This window comes from Ranitomeya imitator, chromosome 3, assembly GCF_032444005.1.
Source record: "Ranitomeya imitator isolate aRanImi1 chromosome 3, aRanImi1.pri, whole genome shotgun sequence".
In the NCBI taxonomy this organism is placed as follows: domain Eukaryota; kingdom Metazoa; phylum Chordata; class Amphibia; order Anura; family Dendrobatidae; genus Ranitomeya; species Ranitomeya imitator.
Genome location: NC_091284.1, coordinates 413,312,356 through 413,328,861, shown reverse-complemented (window position 1 = coordinate 413,328,861; position 16,506 = coordinate 413,312,356). Strand labels below are relative to the sequence as shown.

The 16,506-nt window shown below is 40.9% G+C and overlaps 1 protein-coding gene across 1 annotated transcript in view; it reads left to right on the top strand.

The window, feature by feature from the left end:
* Window positions 1-652: 652 nt before the first annotated feature.
* Window positions 653-16,506, top strand: part of NCMAP (non-compact myelin associated protein) — a 151,006-nt gene continuing 135,152 nt past the window's right edge. The window contains exon 1 of the mRNA XM_069757139.1: window positions 653-1,011. The gene's annotated coding sequence lies outside the window, so the exon portion shown is untranslated. The remainder of the gene's footprint in view (window positions 1,012-16,506) is intronic.

Here is a 16,506-nt window from a genome sequence, read left to right as displayed (position 1 = left end):
AATCCTGTAGGTCACAAACTGCGGGAGACCGACAGGAGCAGTGGTGATAAAAGGAAAAGACGGTGACAGGTAAGTGTGAGAGTAGGTGCAAGGGACCTTAGAATCAAACCCCCACTCCAGCGATAAACTGAAAAAAACACTGGAGTGGTGCTTTAAAAACCTTTAATGAATGCACTAAATGCTGTAAAGGAAGGGTGCCTTCGAATATTCTTAGAAAATATGTAAAAAAATCTGTGTAAATTGTATTTCTCATTTTTGGGAGACGTTTATCACGTGAAACATTCTGTCTCCCAAAAGTACGCATTCATTCGCAATCTTCTGCACATCTTGCCTACTCTCTTTACCATCTGCCTCTGCGATTCTTATAAATGTGCTTCTATTTTTAAGTCAGAAACAGGAGAGTTGCTTGTTCGACCTCCAGCCTGGAATTCTGCAGAATTAAAAATGCCACAAAGATCACAGTCTTCTGGAAACAAAGGAGCAATTTATGGACTCACCTATTCTAGTTCACCAGGGCTATTTGTGCTGGAAAATACCGACTGTTTTCTACTGAGCGGAGCACGTAAACAGCCTAATTTTCTGTAAAAATTCATCACAGTTTAGCAATGATACTGTAAGAAGCGTGGGGTGGGTCTGTGGTTCATGGCAATTACCCAGGGGGAGGTGGGAGTAGAATCAGTCGTCTGTCTGCAGCTACTGATTTACAGAATACACAGTGGACAGGAGTGAAGGAGGAGGAGAGAGATTAATAAAGAAGAAAAAAAAAGTCACTGTACACCTGAACAAGGAGTGGTTGAGCCAGAAAAACAGGATCACGTTATAATTTCAATATGGCGATGAACTAACTCTGGAGGATAGGAACTACATCTGATTTTACACAGAAATTCAGTCACTAAACACCGGGGGATCATCATGGTGAAAAGGAAGAAGAGGTGTTGAGTGTAAGAAAGCAGAGATTTTACCTATTTCAAGGCGTGGGGAAATCTATCCACTTTCTAGCTGTAAGCACAGGTAAGCGATAAGCTTCTCTGCTTTTATCTAACATTTTATAGCCAATTTTAGATTTGTACGGATTTAACAGGAATCTCTGTTTAATTCTAAAAATAAGTTTCTTCTTCGAAATCTTACCATATACTTTTTTCTCTTAGACTTAACTTCCACACTGTACAGCAAAACTTCCTTGTTACAGAGGCAAACACTGTTCCTAATAGTTTTCACCTGAAATCTCCGATGATAGTTTTTATAGTTGCTGTGTCTACCGTATGGGTGAACTTATTAAGCTGGATATGCCCATAAGGTTTCCACAAAATCTTATCAGAACTGTGTGATATCAGTTCTCAAAACTGTCTTCTAGGTGCAGTGATCCATTTTTGCATCTGTGGCGTTGAAATGATAGGATGTGACTAACCCAAGTCTTCTTACTTCTCGTGAAAATATTTTTTTCACCTATAAATTATTTATTGTTAGTCAAATTCATACCATGCCTGTAGCCTTTTGAAGGGTCTGATGATCGATAATCTATTATGAGACTGGCTGCAGATTTTTGTAGTGTGATCAAATATTTCTTGTGTTAATCAATGAAATTATTAGAATGTATTATTTATATTACTCAGTTTATTTATTACTCAAAAATATCCCAATGTTGAAAAATATTATAAATATTATAATATGTATATACTTATACTAATATTATAATAATTAATATAATTGCAAATATAATAATAATAATTCATGTTTACAAAAATAAAATTTGACTTTATTGCATGCTTAGCCCAGGTTCTGGCAGAGAGCTGCATCATTATCATTTCCCAAAAATTTATGGCTAAAATTTATGGCTAAAATGTGCATTAATTCATAGAGTTGTGTAAAAAATGGTTTTCTTGTAATTTTGTAAATTATCATTCTGAAATGTTCCTAGAACTACTTTTACAAGCGATGCTTATTAAATCTCTACAAAATCTCTAACTATGGGTTAGAAATTATGCCCTAGAAATGATGACGTTCCATGCCTCATTGGTCGTATGGAATTACTAAAAATCCCACCCATTACTACAGTGGATAGAGCGGTGCATAGCCAGAGCGTGTGAATGTAGCCTTAAGCTATAATATTGAAGTACTATATTAAGCAGAATATTCTATACAGAATGATTAATTAAAATGATGGTTAGTAATTTAACACTGCATGCAATGTAAAACCACAATGCTTTTCCATCCAAGAATAATATTGGGTCACGATTACTATAAAGCTTGATCTGTAATTAAATACAATGTCACTTCAGCTATCCATCTGCTACCCGTCATATACCACAGCACAACTAAATTAAATTGCCCCAGCCATGGTAAAAACATATAATAAAATGACTTTACAAAAACAGATCGACTTAAGACAGGACAGGCCAACCTTAATGGATTTGTACATTTTCCTTTCTTTAATACATACCTATTATCTAACATCTTACTGATAATGCTAACCTAAAGTAAATATTGGGAAATCCTTTCTCTCTGTCATAAAACTTGCAACTTTAGTCATTATAATGAGTGCTTAAGAGCAAAATCCATGTTCATAAAGAAGTCGTGTGGTATTGATGGTTGTCTTCCTTATTGGTGACCATACACATTAGATCGAAGCAGGTTGATGGTTGAAGACCTGTTGAAAGAAGGCAGTCATACATATTTTAGTCTATATTGCCCAATACAGTTGTTAAGACTGACCATACATATTGAAGGGACAAAAGATCTTCTGTCTTACTATTGGCCGAACGTTTCAAACAAGGTCAACTTCGTTCCAAATAATGACAATTTGTTGTTGGCTAGTTAAATTGGCTGCTCACTGACAAATGTTTTTCTTGAATCCTATCAAAATATGTTTTCAATGGTGAGAGGGATGAAAACAGCAGCATATCTCTCCCAATAACCAGTTGGCCAGTACCCCTATAAACAGATTATTGGCCGAACTTGTGAAAATAGTTCTACTCTGCCATCATTAATCCAATGTATATATGGATATGTGAGGCTGAAGGAGTTAAGAGGCCCTCATTCACATCTGATGGTTAGCCGGTTCCACTGAAATTAATGGGTTTGGACAATTTTAACCAATGTATGGTGAAGCCTTTAGAACTGCTCTGACTGAAACTCCTGTCACCATTCAAAAATATCCAAGTCCACATCTTTATCTTAAGTACCAGCAACAGAAAAGCCCTTTAACTCTGCCCTTTAGTACAGTGGATGAGAGCAAAGCCTTCTTAAAAAGAAGATACAGCATTTACCTCAATCACAAGCCTAGTGAAAAAGAAGGTTAATCCTCATTTAAGGATAATGGGTGGAAACATGTAAATTAGTGGACGATTAGCTGCCACTGTTGAAATGAGCCATGGAAAGACTTTAACTTGTATTTAGGGTGAGAATAAAATACCACAATTAAGAGATGTGCAAATTTAGACATTTAGAGCATTCCTATTTAGGTCTTCTATTCAAATAGAAGATCCCCATAGATGATCCCCCAGGACAGATAATCTTCTATGAATATTTTTTTATTTGAGCAAAATGGGTTTCCAGGAAAAATCTTGAACACTGCCAATTTAATGTTTTTGGGGTCAGTCAATATTCCCTTGGACATAACTCCCAGTCTCTCAAAGGATTTTTTATGGGGGAAGTGGTTTTTAAGTAGTTTGAGTATCAAACTGTTCACTTTCATATTCTATGCTATACAAGCTGTTTCCCACATAAGACTTCCCCCTCAATTGGTCCCACGTAATGAAAAGCATGTTGCCCAGTAAAGATATGCTGAAGAATTGAGAGGCTTAATGGGTTAAGATGAAATCTTATGGGTATAGTCAAAATCATTGCCAGCTGACAGTTTTCTAGTCTATAAATGGCATTCTTAAGAGCGGTTAAAGTAACTTAACCCTCACGCTGAGTTTACAAGCTAAGCAGAATTGAACTTTAAAGTAAATAAGTCAGAAAATGATAGAATGTATATGGGTTTCATAAATGCAGATGTGAGTATAGCAGTATATATTATGAGCAAGATTTCTCTTGGATATAAAACAAAATGTACTTTGATCCCGAGTACTGCTATTGAGCAACACTGTAGATAATGTAACATGGCTATTTACCCTACATATCGAACTGTTAGCCTCCTCTAAAGAATTGCTCTGTAGTTTCAGCAAATTATGAGAATAGCTTTCAAGCTTTCAAGGTATTGTCTTGTGAAAATAACCTCTGTGGTCAGAGAAAAACACAGTTCAATATCGGCAACGGTGACTCGTTGGACAAACAGGTACCCAGCGGTTTCCTGTTGCTCTGGATCAGCGGACAGAAAGACACTGCCAGGGACCTTTCTGTCCAACTAGTCTCCCATGCGTCGTAGTCCTGGCGGCTATTATACTATGTTTTTTTACACTGTGGCGTTTCAGACTTAAACATATGACCTGTCAGGTTCCCTTAAAGGTTCACTATCCAAATAACACACCCTTAAAGAATTTACATAATACAATAATTTGTTTCCTAAATAGTTTGACCATAGAGCATTGGGTATGATACCCATGGACTGAAGGAGTGCTCCATCATAACTCTTAACAGTATAGGTGTCTTTAGATCAACGATTCTATTAACAATGTAGCAGTCAAGGCGGCCCATGACCACATAGGCCCTCCTAGCATTTGCCAGAATTGCCAGATGGCCAGTCCGGCCCTGGGTGCATGGCTCACCAATACTGGCAAATGATGAGTTTCTAAATTTCATAATGAGCAATGAGTAACATTATTTATAAAACTTTTATGGTTAGATTAGTCCAAAATGCATCAGACTTCTTCAAGCAAACGGCATGACTGGTGTTATGAACTGGTGATTTAGAACCACAATGGACCTGGTGGTTAAGAGCACTGAAAATGACCTGATAGTTACTAATAACATAGGACGAGCTCTGAGACGTGGGAACTCTGCTGACCGCAATCCCTAATCCTATCACACCACACTAGAGGTAGCCGTGGAGCGCTCCTGACCAGACCTAGGCGCCTCGGGCACAGCCTGAGAAACTAGCTAGCCCTGAAGATAGAAAAATAAGCCTACCTTGCCTCAGAGAAATTCCCCAAAGGAAAAGGCAGCCCCCCACATATAATGACTGTGAGTAAAGATGAAAACACAAACACAGAGATGAAATAGATTTTAGCAAAGTGAGGCTCGACTTACTGAATAGACCGAGGATAGGAAAGATAGCTTTGCGGCCAGCACAAAAACCTACAAACAACCACGCAGAGGGCGCAAAAAGACCCTCCGCACCGACTAACGGTACGGAGGTGCTCCCTCTGCGTCCCAGAGCTTCCAGCAAGCAAGACAAACCAATATAGCAAGCTGGACAGAAAAAATAGCAAACAAAAGTAACACAAGCAGAACTTAGCTTATGCAGGGCAGACAGGCCACAAGAACGATCCAGGAGAGAGCAAGACCAATACTGGAACATTGACTGGAGGCCAGGAACAAAGAACTAGGTGGAGTTAAATAGAGCAGCACCTAACGACTTAACCTCGTCACCTGAGGCAGGAAACTCAGAAGCCGCAGCCCCACTCACATCCACCAAAGGAAGCTCATGGACAGAACCAGCCGAAGTACCACTCATGACCACAGGAGGGAGCCTGACCACAGAATTCACAACAGACTGGTGTTTCATACACTTGTGTTAATGATGTGCATGCTGAAGTAAGATGCCTCTAATTCATTAAGAGGCACATGCTACTTAATATGTAAGGTACATCTTATCACTTGCATGCGCCTGGCAATAAATATTTCACCAATCAAAGGCTTGAGTACGTTTCTGGGGTAAATTACACCACTAATGTGTCATAACTTTTGAAGAAATTGTTGGGCAGACATCACCACACCCCGTCCAGTCCATGCTCTTCACAGATCTTACCGGGACTGGCATGAAAACACCAAAAGTCATAACTCCAAGTTGCACAAAATGTTGAGACTTTTTAAAAGTATTTTACTCCAGAAATGTGGCGAGAATACTTTGATGAATCAAAGCCATGATGGCTCTACCATTGGCAAACAATATTGATGGACTGCAAAAGACACTTGTACATATGAACATATTAAAAACTTCATCAATCTTAAGCAAAGTTTTATTCTTAGTATAATTTCACACCAGGATTATGATAAAATGTAATGTAAAAACAGGGTAGGAAAGCTGGCAAAGCTAGATCTCAATGCCTTTGCACTATCTCAATGTTAGTAAGATATATCCCTATTATCCCACTAGGTAATATCTTCACAATCATAGCGATACTTATTGGGCAATTTTTGTATGAGGTGTCAAACTCTTCTCTTGCACAATGATGACTCATGGAACCATCCCTCACTTCATTTACCTCAATAAGGGTTACTTGCAACCAATTTACAATTCGTGAATAGCTTTGGTTACTTATAGAGTCACTTGGGGAATGAGTCATTGTGAAATTAATATATTTTGACTCTTGGCCGATACTAAGAAAACAGAATTGTATTTCAGTGTAGAAAGTCTTTCAAAATGTGAGACTGTCCATCACAATTAGCCTTGAGGGTAACTATACAGAAAAAAAATCACACATTGCTTCTGCCTCTCAATTTTTGACCCAATGATGTGGGGTGGGTTTGATCTGTCACTGCTGGCTTGCTCCAAATTCATGTGAACAGTTCCAAGGAATCTGAAAAGCACTAGGCTATATGTTTAGCAATAGAGACAACTGCATTCAGTACTTAATGTCTTCCAGTATATTCTTCTGGAGACGTAGGTGTCTCACATCTGAATCCAGAAATACAGGTTACTGGACATCAGCAGGTAATGCTCTATGTCTTTCTAAATGACTCAGGTGTTCGAGATGAAACAAATGATGTAGTTAGAAGATTAACTGGTACGTTGCAGATCGTGTAACCAAGGTTTTCCTCACAGTCACTGAAATATGTTAAATATAATTTACAGTTGATTTCTATAGGCTGGAAACAAGGTGAAAAGTTAATATACAAGTGTAATATCTCAACATATCTGCCAGGAGCTATTACCACTGTGCACTGCAAATTCAAACTGGTGATTATGAATCATTAACCTATTCGGATTTTGTGCCGAGTCCAAACAACAAATGGGAAGTGTATAGCTGTAACGCAGGTCATGTTCCAAGGAGGTTTCATAAGTACACCTGTTTACTGTATCCATAATGTGTGCACAGCAAAGCAAACACAATTTTTCTCATATCTTGAAGATTAAAACTTTTAATGCTTTATTTTTCTAGTGAATTTTGCTTGTAGGCATCAAAACCTTTAACATGTATGGCACAAACGATAAAGACCCCCATTCAAGAATGGTGTATGGGCAGTAACGCTAAGGACACGATTCTTCAATTGCAATTTTTTTAAAGTCACTTTTCTTTTTTTGTGGTATTCATTGCAATTTTTTACACCAAATCATCAAATTGGGCAAAAAGTTAATAATGGTGTTTATTTTTTTCTATAACCAGTTTTGTGACATTGTAGCTTAACCACTTAGTGACAGAGCCAATTTGGTACTTAACGACTGAGCCAAATTTTACAATTCTGACCACTGTCACTTTATGAGGTTATAACTCTGGAACGCTTTAACGGATCCCACTGATTCTGAGAATGTTTTTTCATGACATATTGTACTTCATGTTAGCGGTAAAATTTCTTCGATATTACTCGCGATTATTTATAAAAAAAAATGGAAATATGGCGAAAATTTTTAAAATTTAGCAATTTGCAAACTTTGAATTTTTATACCCTTACATCAGAGAGATATGTCACACAAAATAGTTAATAAGTAACATTTCCCACATGTCTACTTTACAGCAGCACAATTTTGGAAACATTTTTTTTGTTAGGAAGTTATAAGTGTTAAAAGTTGACCAGTGATTTCTCATTTTTACAACAAAATTTACAAACCCATTTTTTTACGGACCATCTCACATTTAAAGTCACTTTGAGGGGTATACATGACAGAAAATCCCCAAACTTGACACCATTCTAAAAACTACACCCCTAAAGGTGCTCAAAACCACATTCAAGAAGTTTATTAACCCTTTACGTGCTTCACAGGAACTGAAACAATTGTGGAAGGAAAAAATTACCATTTAACTTTTTTTGCAAACATTTTACTTCCGAATCAATTTTATCTATTTTCACAAGTGTAAAAAGAGAAAATGAACAACATTTTTAGTGCAATTTCTCCTAAGTACGCTGATACCCCATATGTTGGGGTAAACCCCTGTTTGAGCGCACGGCAGGGCTTGGAAGAGAAGGAGCGCCGTTTGACTTTTTCAATGCAGAATTGGCTGGAATTGAGATCGGACACCATGTCGCGTTTGGAGAGCCCCTGATGTGACTAAACAGTGGAAACCCCCACAAGTGACACCATTTTGGAAACTACACCCCTTAAGGAACTTATCTAGATGTGTTATGAGCACTTTGAACCCCCAAGTGCTTCACCGAAGTTTATAACGTAGAGCCGTGAAAATATAAAATCGCATTTTTTCTACAAAAATGATCTTTTCGCCCCCAAATTTTTATTTTCACAAGGATAACATGAGAAATTAGACCACAAAAGTTGTTCTGCAATTTGTCCTGAGTACGTCGATACCCCATATGTGGGGGTAAACCACAGTTTGGGCGCATGGCAGAGCTTGGAAGAGAAGGAGTTCCGTTTGACTTTTTCAATGCAGAATTGGCTGGAATTGAGTTCGGACGCCATGTCACGTTTGGAGAGCCCCCGATGTGCCTAAACAGTGGAAACCCCCCACAAGTGACCCCATTTTGGAAAATAGACCCTTAAGGAGCTTATCTAGATATGTGGTGAGCACTTTGAACCACCAAGTGCTTCACAGAAATTTATAACGTGGAGCCGTGAAAATAAAAAATCGTTTTTTTTTCTCAAAAATGATTTTTTTAGCCCACAATTTTTTATTTTCTCAAGGGTAACAGGGGAAATTGGACCCCAAAAGTCGTTGTCCAATTTGTCCTGAGTATGCTCATACCCCATATGTGGGGGGACCACTGTTTGGGCACACATCGGGGCTCGGAAGGGAAGTAGTGATGTTTTAAAATGCAGACTTTGATGGAATGGTCTGCAGGTGTCATGCTGCATTTTCAGAGCCCCTGATGTACCTAAACAGTAGAAACCCCCCACAATTGACCCCGTTTTGGAAACTAGACCCCCCACGGAACTTATCTAGATATGTGGTGAGCATTTTGAATGCCCAAGTGCTTCACAGAAGTTTGACGCAGGGCTGTGAAAATAAAAAATCATTTTTTCCCACAAAAATCATTTTTTAGCCGCCAATTTTTTGTATTTTCGCAAGTGTAACACGAGAAACTGGACCCCAAAAGTTGTTGTTCAATTAGTCCTGTGTACGCTGATGCCCCATATGTGGGGGTAAACCACTGTGTGGGCGCACGGCAGAGCTCAGAAGGGAGGGAGCACCATTTGACGTTTTGACCGCAAAATTGGCTGCCACGTTTGGAGACCCCCTGATGTACCTAAATAGTGGAAACCCCCAATTCTAACTCCAAACCTAACCCCAACATACCCCTAACCCTAATCCCAACCGGATCCATAATCCTAATCACAACCCTAACCCCAAAACACCCCTAACCCTAACCCTAATCCCAACCCTAACCATAACCCTAATCAAAACCTTAAGCCCAACACACCCCTAATCCTAATCTCAACCTTAACCTCAAACCTAACCCAAATGCCAACCCTAACCCTAATGCCAACCCTAACCCTAATCCAAACCCTAATCCCAACCCTAACCCTAATCTCAACTCAAACCCTAACTTTAGCCCCAACCCTAGCCCTAACCCTAACTTTAGCCCCAACCCTAACCCTAACTTTAGCCCCACCACTAACCCTAACCCTAACTTTAGCCACAACCCTAACCCTAATTTTACCCCCAACCCTAGCCCTAACCCTAACTTTAGCCCCAACCCTAACCCTAACTTTAGCCCCAACCCTAACCCTAACTTTAGCCCCACCACTAACCCTAACCTTAGCCGCAACCCTAGCCCTAACCCTAACTTTAGCCCCAACCCTAGCCCTAACTTTAGCCCCAACCCTAACCCTAACTTTAGCCCCAACCATACCCCTAACTTTAGCCCCAACCTTAACCCTAACTTTAGCCCAACTGTAACCCTAATGGAAATACATAATTTTTTTAATTTTATTATTTTTTCCTAACTAAGGGGGTGATAAAGGGGGGGTTATTTGCTATTATTTTTATTTTAATCACTGTCATAGGATCTATCACAGTGACCAAAATGAAACAAGAGGAAGAATCGTGGCAGGTGCACTGCGCATGCGCCCGCCATTTTCTTACCGGAGGAAGAAACAGGAGGGGACGCAGGAGCACCCAGGGACACTGGTAAGTATGACATTGTCCCCGATGCCCCTATTTCTCTGTCCTCTGATGTGCGATCACATCAGAGGACAGAGAATGACAGGCATCGCATTTTTTTTTTTGCGATCGGCGGCGGTAAATGGTTAATTACCGACGATCGCAAAACAGGGGTCGGTAAAACCTTACCGCAATCATGTTCTTTGGGGTCTCGGCTACCCCCAGCAAAGATCTGCGGGGTGCTAGCCGGCGGGCGCATTACTTTGCCAGAAGAAGATGGCGCCCATGGGGAACCACGAGGAGCACCGGGGGACACGGGTAAGTATCGGGGGGTGATTGTGGATCCCATTTCTCTGTCCTCCGATGTGCGATCACATCAGAAGACAGAGAAATTAAATGGCAAATCGCGTTTTGGGTTTTTTTTTTTTGCTGCCGCCGGTAAACTGTTAATTACCGGCGATCGCAACCCAGGGGTCGGTAAAAGCCGACCTGAATCATGTTCTTTGGGGTCTTGGCTACCCCTGGCAACTGAGATCCCAGAGAAAATCCAACTCTGGGGGGCACTATACACTTTTTCCACACTAATTAACGGTGCTGTGGTTTAAGTACTCGTAACTACCGCCGTTAAAAGACGTATCGGCGGTCGTTAACGGGTTAAAAAGACATACCTTTAGCTATATGGCGCAAAGTTTGCATCAAAATAATTACCGTAGCTAGCATGAAATGATTCCAGAGGAAACTGGAGCACATTTCCTCCAAATTTAAAGACTTTTTAAAAAGTAAGGAATCAGCCAAAAACATCTTGAAACCACAAGTCCGAAGAAAAAAAATTGCAGTATGTACAATTTGCCTCCAAGAATCGTATTGCACTCACCCATGTCACACATGTCTGTGTCTGTGAAAAAATTTGGACCCCATTCGGATGATATCCGTGAGCAGTCTGATGTTCAAGGGCTGACATAATGTAGAAGGTGGAGACATATTTTTTTCCCCTACCTCTGAGAGAATTGGATACCACTCTGATCACATTCTGATCAGAGTGTGGTTAGCATAATTGGACTGATTTTATCAAATGAAGAAAAAAATGGTAGTATGACCCTAGCCTTAAAGCCAGGCAAAAATGTACTAAAAAGACCCCTAGGGCCTTATTAAAGAGTTTGCGCCACGATCAAAAGTACATTTTAATAAACAGGTCCTGAAACAAAAATAAGTTCCACAATTGGATGTGTTAAAAATAATAATGTCCTTATGCTGAAATAATCTTCAAAATGTGCCCTTGCTATGTTCTGTGTAATGGCAGTGTCTCACAATGCAGGATCATGGGCTGTACATACCACAGCTCCTGGGCAGGAGGGCAAGCAATAGAGAATATACAAACAGGACAGCACGGGATCACAGCTGCTTCTTTTTCTGAGTAAAACATTTCGCTGCCTATTTTTAAACAATAGCTTACCTCATAGAAAGAATTGGCTGTGATCCCATTGGCTGTTGTGTCTGTATACTCTTTTGCTTCCTCCCCTGGCCAGGAGATGTGATATGATCTGACTATGTTACTGCACAGTCAGACACAGCCATTAAACAATACACAGTAGGGGTACATTTATAAGATTATCTCGGAACAGGAACTTTTTTTAATACATCCAATTATAAAGTTTATTTTTATCCCAAGATCTGTTGATTAAAATATGCCTTTGGTCCTGGCAGAACCCCTTTAAGACTGTCGCTTTGCACGTTAATCTTATTGACTGGGACAGCTTTATAGAGACGTTCCTAATTCATTAAAAGGTGCCCACCACCTAATGAATTAAGCACATATCACAACTGCCATGTGCTAACGCTAGAAATGTTACTCCAGTTGGCAACTGGAGTAGATTTCTGGCAAAATTTACACCACTAAAGTGGCATAAATTTTAATGAATTAGATGGCTGGGCTTAGTCTTGCCCCATGCATGAGCTGCCCATTTGAAATGTCTATCAGCAATTGAGGAAAGGATGCCATAGTTTGAAAAATGTTTCCTCAACTTTTAGTTGACCAAAAATTTAGAACATTTGAAAGTGTTTTATACCAGAAAACAGATGAAAATACCTACACTAATTGGGGCCCAAAGGCCCCCATGCAGATTAGAATAATGTTCAGCTGTCACACTGTGTATGGGAGCCCCAGACAATTTATTGTCTGGTGATATATTGATTTGGCATGTCCGATTCATACTGCCGATCTATTTGTTCTCCCAGAGATAAGCCTCTGTCAGACATGTCTGGTGGCAGCTCTTTTATGGAAGACCAAGGAGTGCTCTGCCAAACAAGGTCTCGTGTGCATGGAAGAGCCAGCTAAGATGGTGGTCGGCCAAATGGTCAGTCAAAGCATCGTTCTGCAAACAGTCATCTGATAAGTATGGTGGACTTAAGTCTCCATCTTCTGATTATAGGGTATGTCCTTCATGCCTTTTTAGGAAACTCCAATATCTCTGGTGAAATGCAATTTACCAGTAACAGTATACACCTGCCAAGTGCCTAAATTTAAAAAATAGATCAAGCATCAACATGTCTGTTTTACACACATTTTGCAGTATATTTCTCACATCTGTCTTTTGAGAGCTGTCCATAGTAGAAGCCACAGTGCTGACATAACATGGACAGTCACAGAACCCAATAAATTAAGACAGTTATGTTAAAAACCCATGAGAGGCAACAGTCTCTCCACTGTGTAAATGGGGTAATTTATCATTCCTTCGATGCTAATTGTCTTGTCTGAAAAAGTCACCAGAAATGTACCGTACTCCCAAAAACCATTTTAACTGGAATCTACGCTAGCTCTCTGCTGACATACCATAATTTTTATTTTTTGGTGCATAGCCAAAAATATACCACAAATTTATTAAGAGGGGGGAGCTATTGATAAATTTGTCACACCTTACTCCAGTGGACTAAAGAGTCAAGTGTGAAGATCTGAGGTTGTGGGTTATAAATATCACCTAGGCAGGTTAACGATGCAACTATTTTTTATTCCATAAATCCATGATTGTATAACAAATCCAGGTAGATGGTCAACATACAATGTCCTCAGTCCACAAGTTCCCAATCTGAGATTGATAGTTCCACTGGCCCGGTACCAGGTGATACCCACAGTCTCCCAACTTTTGTTTGGCCCACAGCTTTTGGAATCTCCCGGGAACAGTGGTGCCACACTACTCCTACATCCACAATTCCATGACTGTGACCTGAGTATAAATGTAGTTGGGCCCTCTGAATGTTCAGAGATTCTCCTCTGGCTACATTGACTAACATCTTGTTGCCAAGAACAATACACTGGTCCGGTACCAGATGTTTTTTGATCAATGTAACAGAAGCTCCTAAGTTATGGAGCCCCACAGCCTCCACACTTTCTACCCAGCTTCCCGAGCCCCCAGTCCTTCTATTCACCAAGTGCATGCCATATGTAGTGTGTTACCAAACTCCCGATGCATGTGTGCAACAGGTTTGTCAGTATACCAAAACTTCCTCCGGTAGGTTTCAGGAGTGACGCCATACCTCTCTAGTAATGCGCTGCAAACAGTTGAGTGACATCTCTAGTCCACAGAAGACAAGTTATTAAAAGCTTCTCTTGCTTTTCCCATCAGGCCAAATCTGGGCCTGTCACTGACTGACACCTCATGAAGCAGGCAGAGGTTCTCGAAAAACCGGAGATGTTCATCAATATTCAAGGTGTCCTCATTGAACTGTGTTATATCCGGATACCTTAAAGATGGGGGCCCACTTCTCCTATTATTCACTGCCCTCTGAGTGGGAACTGGTGGGGGTACTTTTACATGTACACCCAGATATTTGCTTAACACTGCCGCCCACTCTATCTCCGTGTCCCGCTCTCCTAGCGCGCCATGCATTCGCATCAGCTCAATTGGTCTATGCTCCACAATCTGGATGATGCCCCCAAGCTGTAGTCCCTCCCCATCTGGTTATTCATGGCCCAAGACATCCAAGCGTTGTATTAGGGTTGCCTGGTTGTCCTCCAGCAACCACTCTAGGGCTCTCTCAGATCAAAGGGCTCTCAGCTCCTCCTTCTTGAGCATCTTGTAGATGGAGTCTAACATCTCTTCTGCCAAGTCACCAATCAGAAACTTTCCCTGGTATGCTGTCCAGAGATAGGTGATCCCACTCCTGCCATCACTTGTGAAGATCTGAGGTTGTGGGTTATAAAAAAAAATCACCTAGGCAGATTAACGATGCAACTATTTTTTATTTCATACATCCATGATCGTACAAAAAATCCATGTAGATGGCCAACATACAATGTCCTCAGTCCACAATTTCCCAATCCAAGATCGGTAGCTCCACTGGCCCCATACCAGGTGATACCCACTGTCTCCCAACTTTTGGATGGCCTACAGGTTTTGGTAGCCAGTATAGTGTGCAGTCACAGCCTATGTTCCTCCAGACGATGGATATCACAGCCGTAGCTCATGGATACCCCTCCAGCCGGCAACCGATCTCCAAAACTCCATAGATTTTCCATCTCAGCTTGGATTCTGTCCCTTCGAAGTCCCTCCAACAACTGCCTGATTCAACCCTCATGTCTTTTTTTCCCTCCCCATTAAACATTTTCCTTTAGCTCACAGGACTAAGCATGTTCCATCACCTGGGACTGCATGTGGTGACGGCTCCCCTGGGTCTACTATCCCCAACCACACAATGGGCCAAGGATTGGGAGTGAGACCTTAATACAGATGAGATTGATAGGATTGTTTTACATTTACCTTTAACAATCTACTGTCTGGCCTTAACGATCCGGATCGCTGCAGCGTCGCTGTTTGGTCGCTGGAGAGCTGTCACACAGACAGCTCTCCAGCGACCAACGATGCCGGTGACCAGGGTAAACATCGGGTTACTAAGCGCAGGGCCGCGCTTAGTAACCCAATGTTTACCCTGGTTACCATCGTTAAAGTAAAAAAACAACCACTACATACTTACTTACCGCTGTCTGTCCCCGGCGCTGTGCTTCTCTGCTCTGGCTGTGAGCGCCGGGCAGCCGGAAAGCAGAGCGGTGACGTCACTGCTCTGCTTTCCGGCCGCTGTGCTCACAGCCAGAGCAGAGAAGCACAGCGCCGGGGACAGACAGCGGTAGGTAAGTATGTAGTGGTTGTTTTTTTTACTTTAACGATGGTAACCAGGGTAAACATCGGGTTACTAAGCGCGGCCCTGCGCTTAGTAACCCGATGTTTACCCTGGTTACCAGCTAAGACATCGCTGAATCGGCGTCACACACGCCGATTCAGCGATGTCAGCGGGAGATCCAGCGACGAAACAAAGTTCTGGACTTTCTTCCCCGACCAGCGATATCACAGCAGGGGCCTGATCGCTGCTGCCTGTCACACTGGACGATATAGCTAGCCAGGACACTGCAACGTCACGGATCGCTAGCGATATCGTCTAGTGTGACGGTACCTTTAGGTATACATAACATCTAGCCTACTAGTCTTCCTCTGCTTGCTGTCACTGAATAGAAACATTGATTCCTGAGGATGAACTGATGAGCAAGCAAATAGCTAATAAAACACATCAAGCAAATGAACTATTAAATTACAATAATATTGATGTAACCAGTTTCCTCTTTGCTGGAAAAAGTCTGTATCTCTTAGAGCTGTGGACTCCACTCTACGTCCATTCGTCCTATAGTCTTTAGTAAGTGGCCATCTCCTCACATCAAGAATGACATGTGAAATACAATTTTGCTAAATTTCCTCTAGTGTCTCCTTAACAATGACAGCACCAAAGTCTCCATAACAGATTAGGACATCATTTTACTATCCAAATTTGTACCCTTACCTATCCCACTAGATTCAGTGGGTTCGGATAGTATTCATACCCCTTTAAATTTTTCACTCTTTCTTTCATTGCAGCCACTTGGTGAATTCAAAAAAGTTATTTTTTTCTCATTAATGTACACTCTGCACCCCATCCTGAATGAAAAGAAAACAAAAATGTAGTATTTTTTGCAAATTTATTAAAAAAGAAAAATTGAAATATCATTCAAATCCATTGCTCAGTATTGAGTAGAAGCACCCTTTTGAGCTAATACCGCCATGAGTCTTCTTGGGAATGATGCAACAAGTTTTTCACACCTGGATTT